Source organism: Capra hircus, chromosome 3, assembly GCF_001704415.2.
Source record: "Capra hircus breed San Clemente chromosome 3, ASM170441v1, whole genome shotgun sequence".
Classification (NCBI taxonomy): domain Eukaryota; kingdom Metazoa; phylum Chordata; class Mammalia; order Artiodactyla; family Bovidae; genus Capra; species Capra hircus.
Genome location: NC_030810.1, coordinates 49,956,978 through 49,973,087, shown reverse-complemented (window position 1 = coordinate 49,973,087; position 16,110 = coordinate 49,956,978).

The window sequence follows — 16,110 nt, the reverse complement described above, 5'->3', positions numbered from 1 at the left end:
ATTTCATTTGAAAAATTATTGCCTTTGAATCAGAATTGGCTTAACAATTGTCTGTGAGTCAAATTTCATATTCTACTTCCAGCAACATGTTCCCCTAGTCCTTAGAGTTGGAGTGATTCATTTTACTCCCCTTTTTATTTTTTTCAGTGAATTGTACAGTGATGAACATCTCAGAAAGGATTTTAAAATATGAGATTTATATTATGCTATGAAAATGCTCCCTGGTCATAATACTTGATTACTATAAATTTCAGATATCTAGGGCAACAGACCATCCTGGTTCAAGTGGAGAAAGTGATGTGTGGCAATTTCAACTGATTGATCAGTCCTGCTGAATCTTGGAGGTCAATGTTTCACTAGGTTTTAACTCTAATTGCAGACTTTTCATCGTAGCCTTGTCCCAATCATTTGCTTAAAAGGCAAGTGTTTGTTGCTTGTGGTAAAAGTAAGCAGGTTAAAGTAGCTAGATTAAAGTAATCTATCACTGTAAATGTCCTCAAGTGAGAACAAAATCCTGCTAGTATTATACCCACATCTTATACCATTTTTGAAACTGAAGTTAGCTACTTTTTATCATATGTAGATTAATACATGCAGGACTGAAAAATTCTTGAACTTTAACTCTTCCTTTTAAGTTATCACCTAATCATTATTCACTATATGACTACATAAGGAAAAGTTAAATAATTCATAAGTAATGCTTTGAGAGATGCATTGTTCAAAAAGAGCAGAATTACTTTTCTCATTTCAAGTAAGAGTTTTCTGAAGTATATTTCTTAAAGAAAATAAAATATTAACAAGTAGTATAGTGGGTTACTGAAAACTTTTATTCTAAGTTCTCTGATATTCTCTTCAGAGCTATTTAAATGTTGCCTTTACCACTTTGATATCTTTGTTCTTTAGTTTTCTTAACCATTCTCTCTGGGCAATAGTTTTTTTCTGGTAAAATTGAAAAATGCCCCCCTTACCTTCTGTTTCTCCTAGTATAGCTAGTTCATATAGACTGTTGGAATTTTCTCCGTTTTCCTCTATATTCAAGTTGTATGGATTTTGAAAAAATGTCTGAGCAGTTTGAGCAAGGCTGCTTTGGTTGACTGACTGCATACCATATAGCTGATCAAGGCAAAGGCTCACTTCTGGTAAGAGACATGGTGCTTACCCCACTTCTTCCTTTCCGACACTGCATGCTATCATAGAAATTCATGTCAGTAAATTGTCCATTCATGGCTGCACAGGGCTATGTAATCTGCTGTGATCTGAGTACTTCTTCCCACGAGATAGGGTGAAATCCACAATACATTATGGAGATGATTCAAGTCTCCATATGGAGATGATTCCAGTGTAAGACATTTTACTATTTTTGTTGCACTTTTGCTGATCTAATTGTTTCCCTGTTGGCTCGACAGTAAATCTGCTTGTAATGTGGGAGACCTGGGTTTGATCCCTAGGTTGGGAAGATCCCCTGGAGGAGAGTAAGGCAACCCACTCCAGTGTTCTTGTCTGTAGAATCCCCAGGGACAGAGGAGTCTGGCAGGCTACAGTCCATGGGGTCGCAAAGAGCCGGACATAAGTGAGCAACTAAGCACACAAGCGCAGACACTCTGTGTCTCTTTAGTAAAAGCCTTCTGCAAAGCTGATTATTACATACAAGCTTGTTTCAACTCTTGTTTTGCCTGCAATATATTTACATAATTTTAATACAGAGTATAATATCAAACTGTAAGTATGTTTATGATGCTATAATACTCTAGCAAATTATCAATCTCATTTGCTTTGTGGTGCTTTTTCTTTTGTAATTATAAAATGATGGTAGAGGGTAACTTGTGAGTAACCCATTTTCATCTTAGGGATTTTAATGACCACTCACTTAAAATTTAAAATTCACTCACTCTTAACAAATGTGAAATGTGGTTTTGTTTTGTTTCAACTGTTAATTGGGTATGAAAATGGTTATATTGCTGTCTTTTCATCTTCTCTTTGGTTATAATTGACCTAATATTTAAAATATAAGAATTTATATCAAGTGTGTAACTCTCCCACTCCCATGTTTGTGTTTCATATTTAAAGGCTGACTATACAGTCTTATAAAGGTAGCTAAAGATCACATAATTTATAAATAATAATGTATAGTGTGTTGGGCTGGAATGTGTGAAAATCTACAATATAATGAAGCTCTAGATTTTCCAGAAAATTTTTTCTTTAAAATTTCAATCTAGAATTTAGACAGAGTTTTGAGTTACGAGGTTCACACTTTAGTTAAAAATAACAGAGACATAAAAGATGAAAAGTCATCACTATTATTACCACTATAATAACTATGATTTAGACAGTTCATTTTTTAATAAGAGTAATACTGAATATTTTGAGTAACTCCAATTCAAAAGTTAGTCTTTGGGGCTTCTGTTTCAATGGGACAAATACAGTTGTTGGTGATCATTTTATTCATTTATTTAAAATCCCTCTTTTTCAATATTTGAATGTAAATAGCAAGAACAATGACTCTTTTCCTGACTAGCACAGAGGTAAAAGAAATATGGGGCAGGAGCAAGGAATGATTTCAGGCAGGTAGTGACAAGACATGCACTTCCTTCAAAGATGAATTTCAGGCAGGGAGTTAGATTTCTGCTTTTGTGCTCCAATTTCTCTCTTATTGGAGTCAGTGACTGCCTCATGCTCTCAGCATTACTCCATTTTTGCCTTCTTTAAATGGAAGGTCCACGGAAAAAGACAGCATATGTGGATGATTTATTATGGTCTGGAAAAGGTCACATTGGGAATAAATTACTATTTTTTTTTTTTTAAATTTCTGAGCATGCACCATTTAAGCAGTTTCAGCTATTGTTCAGATAATCATTTAAGAATCTGATTTTGGAAACCTTTTAAAGAGAACTTATTTCAAAGAGAAAATGCTTTCATTTCTGCTTATTTGCATACAAACTTGAAATTTAAAACTTCTGATTTTGTTTCTATTTTTAATTCCATTTTCTTTCAATAAGCCCAATACTTTTTTTTTTTTTTTCTCCTAATTGGACTTGAACTTTTTACAGCAAGTTCCATGCTTCTGCTAGCTACTCTGATTTTATTTTACATCCACCCTCCCATTTTGTTCTGCCAGACACTTCCAAAACCAGGCATGGTCATTCATAGAGTTTCTCTGATAGACTGGTTCCCATTTTCCTTCAAGAAGAGATGCTATTTTGAATAAATCCTTTTGTTTATTGCTGTCCCCATTTGAGAGACTATTACTTATATGAATAACTTGCAGAGACATTACAGTACCCTCTCAATTCACAGTTACTATTTCCATAGCTGATACAGTTGCACTTCCTCCTTCAAGTTGACTTGAACTATTCCCTTTATTAACTATTCTTTACCTTCCTTTTGCAATGCTGCCATAGCCATAACATAAATTAAATTTATCCTGAGACTTCTTCTTTTAAATATCATTTTGACTAAACATGCATCATTATAAATTACACAAGGCACAAGCACAGAACTCTTAATAATTTTAAGGGAAAACATGAATAGTCAATAGTAAGTTAATACTCCCTTTGCCTTTGTGTTATCTAAGGATCTATGTGCATACTCAAATGTTCCAATTTTATGATCTTGAAATAGCATTTTCAAAGTTGACTTTACTTTTACGGGGTTAAAGAATTACACATTCTAGATGTTAAAAGTACTTTTGAGCCCTGTACATTAGGCACTTGTTCAAATGATTTGTCTTACTCCTCAGATCTAGACTTCAGAACCAGGGATAGTAGAGGTCATCTCTCACTTGTATTGGACTCATCCAACTGTTACTGTTTTGATTTTTGATCACAAATCATCATTCTTGGCAGTGTCTATTCAGTGCTTGCATAAGGCTGACCTAATAAGAGAAAAAGGCTCCCCACACCTCCCAGATAGTAGGTCCTAAATTTGGTTTCAGGTGACGTGAAAAAACATTGAACACATTTCTCCTGCATTTCAAATAACAATTTGTGGCTACTGCGCTCTAATGTGTTGGAGAAGAGAGCCCATTATCCAGACCTAAACCACAGGCGGAATGGTCTTGTGCCCCTGTAGTCAAGTAAAAGTGTCATCTCCGTCAACAAGAATCAGACTCACTTCTCATCAATGCAGCAGCCAGGAGTCCTTGCTAACAGTTCCTCTGAAACTGCTTAGGGGCACCCATGCAGAAAAAACAAAATCTCACCGTCAGTCAGGGAGTTTGTGAACGTAACACAGTCAACCTGTGTGGATTCATACGGATGAAATAAACCAGAAGACAGTGCTTGCTGTTGATGGGCATTCTTTTTTAGGGACCTTAATTTTACTGTGCTGATAATTTTTGCAGAGCATGAAGCCAGGCTTCCTTTGGATGCAAATGACTTATGAAGGTTATTTCTTTGGAGGAGGGCTGATTCCACCGTGTGTTTTGTGTGAGGTCACACGCCATCCTTTGAATTCTGTGTGTGTGTTAATTGCAGCAATTTGAATTATTTTATTTAAATTGCCAATGAAATTGTAGCAATTAGAACAGCATGAACTGTTTCTGTTTGCTTTTTTTCTCTGCTGCATATGCCATTTTGGACTCTACCAGGTTAACTTTATTAGTGCTCTAATTTACTCCTCAACTTTTATATCTGCAGGTTTTACAGAGGATTGATATCAACAATTTGAGACTGACTTTTTCCATATATAATTTAGATGATGCCACATAAACTGTGGCTCTCTTCAAATGAACAGATAGTTTTCTTTCAAAGATCATGCACTAAAATTTCTATATTTTAAATGGTAATGCCTGCCATGGAACTAAAGCAATAAATCTATAGATTCCAAGTCTCAGTCTTCATCATGGACAGGTGCTCTTGCCCTAAGTCCCATATACAAAGATACATGGGAAGGTTCTTAATGAGTTTTTGCATCTTTGATAGAGAAATGTTACAGACAATTCTGATCTATAGCTTTTTCCTAATAGCACACACTGCAAATTTGTTGTTTAGTCGCTAAGTCATTTCTGACTCTTGCTATCCCATGGAGTAGCCTGCTAGGCTTCTTATGTCCATGGGATTTTCAAGGCAAGAATACTGGAATTGGTTGCCATTACCCTCTCAAGGGGATCTTCCGACCCAGCAATCAAACCTGTGTCTCCTGCATTAGCAATTGGATTCTTTACCACCAAGCGACCAGGGGAGCCTCAGATTTGCAAATAGAAATTAGTGACACTAATCCATCCTTCCCTTGCCTTTCCTATACACATTAAAGTCCATTTCCTAACCATACACTTGAGAGTAAACTCCCTAGTCCCATAATTGTAGATATCTGTTTGAGGAAAGGCTTCTTAAAGGACTAGTTTTTTCCTCTGAATGTAAAGTTTTTTTTTTTCTGGCTTGATGAACAAAGTTGATGGATAAAAGAAGACCCAGTACAAGAGTCCATCTCCAATAGCTTGTCTGTCACACCAGCTGAGTCAAATCTAAATATCCATACAAAGTCTTGTTTGAAAAGATGCCTTTAACCCAATGTTCATAGAACTACTATTTACAATAGTCAAGACATCGTAGCAACGTAAATGTCCAATAACAGAAGAATAGATAAAAAAAAGATGTGGCTTATTTGTGTATGAATCCCAGGGACGGGGGAGCCTGGTGGGCTGCTGTCTCTGGGGTCGCACAGAGTCAGACACGACTGAAGCGACTTAGCAGCAGCAGCAGCAGCATGTATACTTACCACAATGGAATATTACTCAATCGTAAAAATAATGAAATCATGTCATTTTCAACAATATGGATGGACCTAGAGATTATCATACTAAGTGAAATACATCAAAGACAAACATATATCATAAGAAACCACTTATATGTGGAATCTAAAACTATGATAGAAATACGCTTATTTACAAAAGAGAAACAGATTCACAAGCATAGAAAATTTATGATTACCAAAAAGAAATGAGTGGGGGGGATAAATTAGGAGTCTTGCATTAGCAGGTGATGGATAGGGAGGCCTGGCATGCTGCGATTCATGGGGTCACAAAGAGTCGGGCACGACTGAGCGACTGAACTGAACTGAACTACTATGTATAAAATAGATAAACAGCAAGGGCTGACTTTATAGTCCAGGGAATCATATTCAATATCTTGTAATAAACTATAATGGAGAAGAAAAAGCAAATATCCTTCTAATAAGTTACAGGAAGACGCTATGAACACACTGCCATACACACAAACCATGAACATTTTTAAGAGTTGAAAAGGGATTTATAATGTCATTTGCCTTGGTTCACTCATGTATCTTTCATGGCATCTTAAATTGTCTTCCAAATTCTTCCTCACAATCTTTTTTCTATAATACTTTTTTGGTAAAGTATAGTGTAAGAAAATATGTTGCATTTTTTAAGATTAAGAACATTTTAAGAATATTCAGAGCAATTGATATTTAAAACTAATAGTCCAGAAACCTTTTTTTAGATTGTGACCTTTCAAATACTACTGTGGACTGAAAATGTGATTAACTCACAAACATGCTGATGTTTCTCTGAAATCTTAAACAGAATTCATCTCCCAACCCTCACAAACCTATAGGTTCTATCTATTATCTATTTAATGATATAGGTTATTCAGAAGCATTCAGCCATTATGGATGTGAAATTTTGGTCAAATTTTATTTTGTAAGGAGACATATTTAATTTGGGGCCAATTTTCCAAGTGTCAAGATTATTACCACCAAGATCTCTACCAAACTTTCTATAGTGACAGGGTAGGCACAGCTCTGAGGACCCAGTCTGTCAAATGTGTCTGTGTTACTAATCACAGTCTGCCACTCTCAAGATTAGTTTGCGATGACAATGAATCTCAAGAGACTAAATCAGACAGGGAATGATTCATGGTTGCAAAATGAAATACCACATTGTTTCAGGTATTTCAGAATATTTACCTTTTTCATGGTACCAATCAGCTACAGCATGTGAGGTCACAGGGTCAGTAGTTAGATCCTTGATTTAGTTGATTGTAGTGAGAGCAGAGTCACCATAGTCTCTCCTGGACCCCAAATGTGATTAGTCCAGGATAACTTGTGAGCATGAAAGTCTGGAATTAGCTTTCTAAAAGAATAGTTTTTCTGGATGCAAGGCTTTGGGTCATGGAAGTGACTACCTTGTTGCTTAGTAGTGACTTTTGTTTACAACTTTGCTCATTTGGAAATGAGCTAAGGAAAACCTGGTTTCCTTACCCAATCATGGGGTAGAAATAAAATGGACCCATGTGAAATACTATTGCTACTACAGATCTCCAAGTAATTAAGGAATGTAATTAAGTATGCTGTGGCCATTTATCATATGGTACCTCTTGCTGGATTCAGTGTGAGCACAGGGGACCAGCGGAGATAATGCTTCTTCCCCACCTTGATTCTAATAAAGGAAACTGCTGGCCTCTGTACTTCAATTTATGGCTTTTGATTTATTTTAGCTGAGTCATCCCAATGATATTCTTTTTATTAAATTTTCTTCCTGCTCAAAGTTTTGCTTTCCTAAAAATGTGAAATTATAGTGCACCCTAAAGAATAACTTTTCATAGTACATGAATTCAGACTACCAGATCTTAAGAGATGCTCTACTTCCTTACCTGTGTAAATTTCATTCATCAGTCTCTCCTCTAAATTCCTAAAGATTTTGCAGTTCAAACCATATATCCCACCACTTGATTATACACTGTATGCTGTAGTCATTTGTGTAGTGATTCTTAAAACAGGGACAGGCCCAGAGGATGATTTCCAATGACCCAGAGCACCTGGACTTCTTCCTCAAGTAGACCTTTGATGATATACAACTCAAACTCTGTTCATTACTTTTGTGGTTGATGCATTAATCCAGAAAATAATAATGATATTTATTCTTTTAGCTATATCTCTAATTGTTCATATAATAATAAAGATGAATAGAAACATTTTTATTTTCTATATGTACTTATAGAATAATGCATATAAATATGTGATAACTTTATATCAGATAAATTACACAGCCAATTAAAAGAGAAAGGGAAAGAATGATGCCATTTTTCATTTGGAAGAGGCTTTTGACAACAGAGTCCTTATTTCTGCCATGAGGAGATACAGTTTTCACCTGAAAAATCAGTCAACCAAAGGTAAATCCTTAAGTAATAGGTTCTGAAGTAGGCAGAACTGGGTTTACGTCCCTGTTCAATTGCTTACTATCTTTGTGACCTTGTAAAAGCTGTTTGTTTATTCTCTGGGTGAGAAAATAATCAAATGCACTTTCTTGGGATTGCTGGGTGGGTTCAGCACATAAATATATGTGAAAATGTCTCACGTAATACCTGGTATCTGACAGGGGTTCAGTTAGCATCCTCACTGACTGGAGAAATCTCAGGGACACAGAAAAAGAGGATATTTTTTTACACCATGAGGAGATTCCCCAGTGTTGACACTGTGAGATTTTTTAAATTTTCGTTGTGATATTTTGTTTATTTCTTAATTTCTTCAACCTATACAAGTGGTAGAAAGCTGAGACTAAGTATGAGATTTTGCATAAAGGAATTCCGAAGATATTTTTAAAGTAAGCAAATGATAGCAATTTTGAGAAGAGCCCTTTTGGATTAAAAAAAATGAATGAAAAAGAGGGAAAGTAACATGAACTACTCCCTTTGCCATATTTTCATTTTGAATTTATATGAATCATATTAAAGCTTCAATGTTTAATTTAAAAAAAAATTATATATGTTACTGGCATTTCAAAGAATAAATATTTTTAATGTTTAGTCACACAGTTTTTGCTCCATAAGTGATGGCATTTTAATTGTATTTTCTTTTAAAATACATTGGAAAATTATTTCCCATAAAAAGCTCCTTGACTGTGGTCTTGTCTTAGTGTACATATTTGTTGTCTACTGGGAGACAGTGGAGGGATGCCATATCAGTGTCCATGGCCATATGTTTTGTGGGAAGACATGGCGAGTGTGTGATTTAACAACAGTCATTCATTCTCACTCCTATGACTCAAAAAATATAGAATAGAACAATATAGTAGAGATATGATTAATTATATAGTTTGTTGCACTAAAAAGATCTTAAGTATCTTCCACTTCTTTATTTTTCCCAGAAATTCTCACTACCATCATCTCTGAGATGATCTAGCCTCATGATATACCCCTGAGAACTATAAGAAAATTGTAATTGATATTAAAAAATTAGCCAAATATATAATTTCTATATAGAGAGCCAGGTAATAATAAACATAGCCTTTTTTAAAATTTATTTTTAATTGGGGGATAATGGCCTTACAATATTGTGTTGATTTCTACTGTCCAACAGTGTGAATCAGTCACAAATCAGTCATAAACATACATACATCCCCATCCTCTGAACCTCCCTTCTATCTCTCCATTCTACCACTCTAGATCATCACAGCAACTTCCCACAACCTATCTATTTACACATGGTAGCATACACGATTGGAGAAGGCAATGGCACCCGACTTCAGTACTCTTGCCTGGAAAATCCCATGGACAGAGGAGCCTGGTAGGCTGCAGTCCATGGGGTTGCAAAGAGTCAGACACGACTGAGTGACTTCACTTTCACTTTTTACTTTTATGCATTGGAGAAGGAAATGGCAACCCACTCCAGTATTCTTGCCTGGAGAATCCCAGGGATGGCGGAGCCTGACAGGCTGCCGTCTCTGGGGTCGCACAGAGTTGGACACGACTGAAGCGACTTAGCAGCAGCAGCAGCAGCAGCAGTGTACTAACATCTCTATATAAATATTATAATGAATAAGTAATTAATGAATAAAGAAGAGAAGAAAAGAAATACGGAAACCTTATTTTAGGAACCACTAATTGTTGTTTGTTGAATTCCATGAGAATATACTTATATCTGAAAATTTTCTATTTCAAATTTTGAAATTCAAGATAGTGTCAAATGTATTATTGCTGCTACAAGGGGTCTTTCAACACATCAAATTTCTGTGTGTGTATTTACATATTTTCCCTAGTCTTTCACTAAAGAACATTTATTGACTACTGCACTAGAGATTGAATACATTTCTAACAAAATGTAGAAAGCACATGAAGACTATCTCTGACTTTTAAGTGTTTGCAGCCAGAAAGAGAAACATATGTGACAACAAAGACACTGAAAGTCTTTGATATAAAGTGACCACAGTCCAACTGCTGCCGCCGCCACTGCTAAGTCGCTTCAGTCGCGTCCGACTCTGGGCGACCCCATAGACGGCAGTCCCATCCCTGGGATTCACCAGGCAAGAACACTGGAGTGGGTTGCCATTTCCTTCTCCAGTGCATGAAAGTGAAAAGTGAAAGTGAAGTCACTCAGTCGTGTCCGACTCTTAGGGACCCCATGGACTGCAGCCCACCAGGCTCCTCCATTCATTGGATTTTCCAGGCAGGAGTACTGGGGTGGGGTGCCATTGCCTTCCCCGACAGCCCAACTAAATAGGCCTAAATAATCAGAGGAACTGAATTGGCTCAAATAACTGATGTCATTTTAAGGGAGGACAGATATATCAATTATGCCGTCAGAGATCTATATTTCTCCAAATTTTGGCTTTAATGCCTCTGATCTGTCTGACTTATGTGATTTAGGTAGATTCCAACCTTACAGATGCACAACCAGCAGAAGTAACAAGCTCCTCAGGAGAAAGAGACCCCCTCTTTCTGAGTAACTCTAAGAAAGTACTGTCCTAGAAAACACTTCACTGTCCCAGAGTGTGAGATGCTGTCAATAGGACACCTAGGGTCACATTCTGAGGTCTAGAACCTGAGTAGTGTACCCCCAAAATATAGGCAGAGGAGGATTCTTCAGAGGAAAATCAGGGTGCTATTTCCACAAAACAGCAGGAATGTTGAGTGCCAGGCAGGACAAAGATCATAGTTTCAAATGCTTAGAATGACGGCCATGTGCACTGTTGTTACTGCCTTTGTAACTAGGGAAATGGTCCCAATTCTTGGTCAAAAACTATTAGAGTGTTGTCTTCACTGCAGATAACACAGCAACTAGGTATTTTTTCCTGCCGTGTACTCTGCTCTAACACTCACTTACAGGACAAACTGATGTTGCAGTTTCTGGCAACTAAGCTCAGAGTTGTCCTGCTGTCTGAAGACCAGCCAGTCTCCTGCAGGCAATTCATAAAAGGATCACAGCAGGTGTGAATAGATATCCAGGGATTAGTAAGGGTCACAGTCATAGCATTTCCCTTCCCATCAACCTGGCTAACTCATACTCATCTCTGTAAATGTGACTCATAGTGTATCTGTGACAAGACTCAGTTCCTGACCCTTTTTTGTGTAGGAAGAATAGACTACTATTCTTTCCCTTGGGGGTTTGTGTGGAGAGAGAGATGAGGGGATACTGAGAGCACTTGGCCTTTTGTTCTAGAGGACTTGAAAAGGAATTATGAGGGAGCAGATAGAGGCAGAGAGCAGTGAACAGAGGAAGACGTGAACAAAATTATGGATGGCTTTGAAACATTGTGCTATCATTTCATAGTGGCATTAATGTTCTCTATATGAAGTTTTAAATTTTATACTATGTTGTCATATGATGGGCTTACTGTAGGTAAGAGAGTTGTCACAAATATGTATATGGGTAGTAGAAGATTGATTGCTGGCTATGGGAATACTGGAGATGGAGTCTCTCTATAAACTGAACAAAATAGCAGTGACAGAAGTACCAAAGAAATGGTTATTAACTTCAACTGAATAAATAAAAGTATCTCTTTTCCTAATATTAGTAGTAGAATTGGTTTATGTGTAATGACTTTAATCACCAAAGGGTATATTTGACATTTTCTTAATGGAACCTTATCTAAACCAGCATTATGCAATTTTTTATATTCTTAAATACACTGAACATTTACAACCCTTTTGTCTTTTCTCCGGAGCCATTGATAATTTGCTGTGATTAAACAAAAGCAATCAAAATGTACAGCTCATTTCTCAGCTCTCTGGACTTTCTGAATTCTTGTGGCTGATGACTACAACTTGTTTCTTCGTTTGCTCTTAGGTTCTCTATCAGCTGTTCCCTTCCCATCATTGTCCCTGTGTTTACATAAAATAATGTTGCATTTGATGTTCATAATAGTGATTATGAATGTTATGGAAAAATCAAGAAGTTCTTCCTTTATCCAATTTCGTACTTAAACTGCTAAAGACTTAGAAGTCAGAATAGTAAGTTTGTGATTGAATGGTGTGTGTGCTTGCTGCTGCTGCTGCAGCTAAGTCGCTTCAGTCGTGTCTGACCCTATGCGACCCCGTAGACGGCAGCCCACCAAGCTCCCGCATCCCTGGGATTCTCCAGGCAAGAACACTGGAGTGGGTTGCCACTTCCTTCTCCAAGTCGTGTTCAATTCTTTGTGACCTCATGGACTGTGCATGTCAGGCTCCTCTGTCCATGGAAATTTCTAGTCAAGAATACTAGAGTGGGTTGCCATTTTCTCCTCCAGGGGATCTTCCCACCCAGGGATTGAACAGGCATCTCTGGCATCTCCTGCCCTGGCAGGTGGATTCTTTAGCACTGGCGCCACCTGGGAGGGTTTGCTATAAGTGTTTGTAAATTAAAATCAATAGTCTCTCTGTAAGACCCACAGAGTTCTACATAAGTAATGTTCTTGGGGGTATGGTGCATAGATTTTAAAAAATATGTTATCTTTGATTAAAATTACTATTCTCCTGATAATTTTAAGGTAGTAATCATTATGCAGGGTTGAGATAGACCCTCCATCCAAAATTTGCCTTGGGCATTGAGAATGAGGATGTCATACATTCAATAGGATCTAAAATGGTTTAGTATGCAAATTAGGCTTTCTGGGCAGAGCAGGAAAGCCTGCTAAATAGGTCCAAAAATGACTCTGGAGATCAGGAGTAACAAGGTTGGAATTTTATGGTGGATAGAGGGTAGACCAGGGATGAGGGTTCCCCTACATGGGTTAAGGCTTGTATGGTTTTAAATTCCCATCAGTTCCCTCCTCCCCTCCCAACAAAAGGGCACCTGACTCTTTATTAGCTTGCCCAGATATGGGGCAGAAGGGAAGAGAGTAGGGCTTAAAAGCTGTCACTAATCAAATATTAAAAAAAAAAATGAAGTCAGACCCTATTATACCTAATAAATATTGGATTGGCCAAAAAATTCATTTGGGTCTTTGTAAGATGGCTTGGAATAACCTGAACTAACTTTTTGACCAACCCAATAATTAAGCAGTTGATTTAAAGAAACACTTGCTCTAGTCATCAAGCTTTGTTTGTAAATCCTATCTTGTCAGGCCCACTTCTTTAAAGATGAGTGATTCAGGCTTCTAGGATGCTTTTGATCCTCAAATGGAGATAGTTCCTTTCCCTAACTTTCTTTATGAACAAAAACTAACTAACCAACACAACAAATGATAGAGCAGATACGAACCCACTTCCCGCAAAGGGTTTCTCTACCACAGATCTCTTCACAAAGGCTTGGACTGCTCAAGCGTCTCTGTACCTACACGAAGTGCTGTCAGTGCTCTGTGAAAATGAGACAATGGTGGTAAACTGGAGATCTATGGGGAAGCACGCAGCAGAGTAAACTGGCTGCTTCTGAATGACCATCAGCAGGATTTGCTTCCTTTTATCTCATTCGTATGTGCGACAGAGGGCTTGAAGTGCCTCAGGAAGTTCCTTTATCCTGGGCAGAAGGGGTTTGTGAGTCTTGATTTCAATGCCCTTTTATACTGTCACTGTCAAAGAAGATGCTGTGCAGAGAGTGAATCTGTAACAGAAATGGTTGTCATGGCAGCCTTAAAGAGCCAGCATCAAAAATATTAGCAAACAATTTAGTAGGTCAAGAACATGAATAGTCTGGGCCTATTGCCATATAACATCCATCTGGGTGGGAAAATACTGCAGCCGGATCAGAGGACAGAGGTGGAGGGGACAATGGCATGCTTCCTGGCGTCAGTGGGACCTTTTCAGTTTGCTCAAAAAACTGATAATCACATACCTGATACAAGGTCATTTTTCTCTAAGGACCTGTTAGGAGCTTCATAGGAAGTCCAGAAGGATTATATTTCTGGGTTCTGTTACAGTTTTCACCACAAGTTGTACCAAAGCGTTCCCCGTTGAATGTGTCCCATCTCACTTGAGATGTGTAATTTCAGCCCATTTTAGTTTTGAAAGTCCATTCTAATCTCCCTTGTTTATGTAGAATGATTCTTGATCACAGTTTTTATTATTGTCCTAGTGGGGTAATAATTGTAAAATGTTTTATACTATAAAAGTTGAATTCTGTTTTCTAGCTTCTGTGTCTCTTTCAAACTTAGACCAGTTTTTTGCTGGGGGTGTTGGGAGATAAAAAGAACATTCTTGCTTTTGCTTTCCAGCATAGGCCTTTAAAAAACAGCATAAACTATATAGCATGTTTATATTGATGTTTTCTGCATGTTTCCAGGTGTGTGTGTGTATGTATATCATTTTCTCTCATTTAGATATTGCTATTCTGTAACTCTTGGATGATAAATGAATTGGATTGCTGGAAACACTGCATCAAGCTCATGGGTAGACTATAAAATTAAAGAGAGCTCAGGCTCATCCTGTTTTGTCACCAGGCCTCAGGGCTTAGTGTACTACTCAGTTTAACATAGTGCTCAGAAAGTATTTGTTGAAAGAATAAATAAGCTAATGTTATAGAACTGCTTTCCTTGCAATCATATACCAGAATTCTATGTGTTGGTTGTTATTCTTTTGCTTTTTAAACCTTTCTTTTACCCCTATTTTTATTTTATTTTTGTACTTATAAATAACAGGCAATGTAGATGTATTTGAGGAGACATGACAGGCTCTTATTATTTCTTCAACTGCTAATCTTATCTCCATTCCTGCTCTCTGTGTGCCATGCTTACGTCAGAAAACATTGATCAATATTCACATCTGATTTGTACAGTCATTTGGCAATGTCAGTTTAGTGTCCCTGTTTTCATAGGAATGACTATGGAGAGCAGTACTTTTTTCTCATTTATCTTAATCTATAATGTGCCCTGGGACAAACAGTTGCAAGTTATTTTACACAGGATAACCATCATTTCGGTTCAGTTACTCAGTCATGTCCAGCTCTTTGTGACTCCATGGACTGCAGCACACCAGGCTTCCCTGTACATCATCAGCTCCTGGAGCCTACTCAAACTCATGTCCATAGAGTCAGTGATGTCATCCATCCATATGATCCTCTGCCATCACCTTCTCCATCTGCTGGGATCTTTCCCAGCATCAGGGTCTTTTCCAGTGAGTCAGTTCTTTGCCTCAGATGGCCAGAGTATTGGAGCTTCAGCTTCAGAATCAGTCCTTCCAAAGAATATTCAGAACTGATTTTCTTTAGGAATGACTTGGTTGGATCTCCTTGTAGTCCAAGGGACTCACAAGAGTCTTCTCCAACATCACAGTTCAAAAGCATCTATTCTTCTGTGCTCAGTTTTCTTAATAGTCCAACTTTCTGTGAGATGTTGTCACAGCATCCATATGTGACTACTGGAAAAATCATAGCTCTGTCTAGATGGACCTTTGTCAGCAAAGCAGTGTCTCTGCTTTTTAATATGGTGTCTAGGTTGGTCATAGCTTTTCTTTCAAGGGGTAAGTATCTTTTAATTTCAGGGCTGCAGCCACCACCTGCAGTGATTTTGGAGCCCAAAAAAATAAAGTCTGTCACTGTTTCCATTGTCCCCATCTACTTGCCATGAACTGATGGGACCAGATGCCATGATCTTAGTTTTTTGAATGTTGAGCTTTAAGCCAACTTTTTCACTCTGCTCTTTCACTTTCATCAAGAGGCTCTTTAGTTCTTTGCTTTCTGCCATAAGGGTAGTGTCATTTCCATATCTGAGGTTATTGGTATTTTACCTAGCAATCTTAATTTGAGCTTGTGCTTCATCCAGCCTGGCATTTTGCATGATGTATTCTGCGTATAAGTTAAATAAGCAGAGTAACAATATACAGACTTGACATACACCTTTCCTGATTTGGAGCCATTCTTGATCTGCATACAAATTTCTCAGGAGGCAGCTAAGGTGGTCTGGTATTCTCACCTCTAAGAATTTTCCACAGTTTGTTGTGATCCACACACTAAAAGCTTGGCATAGTC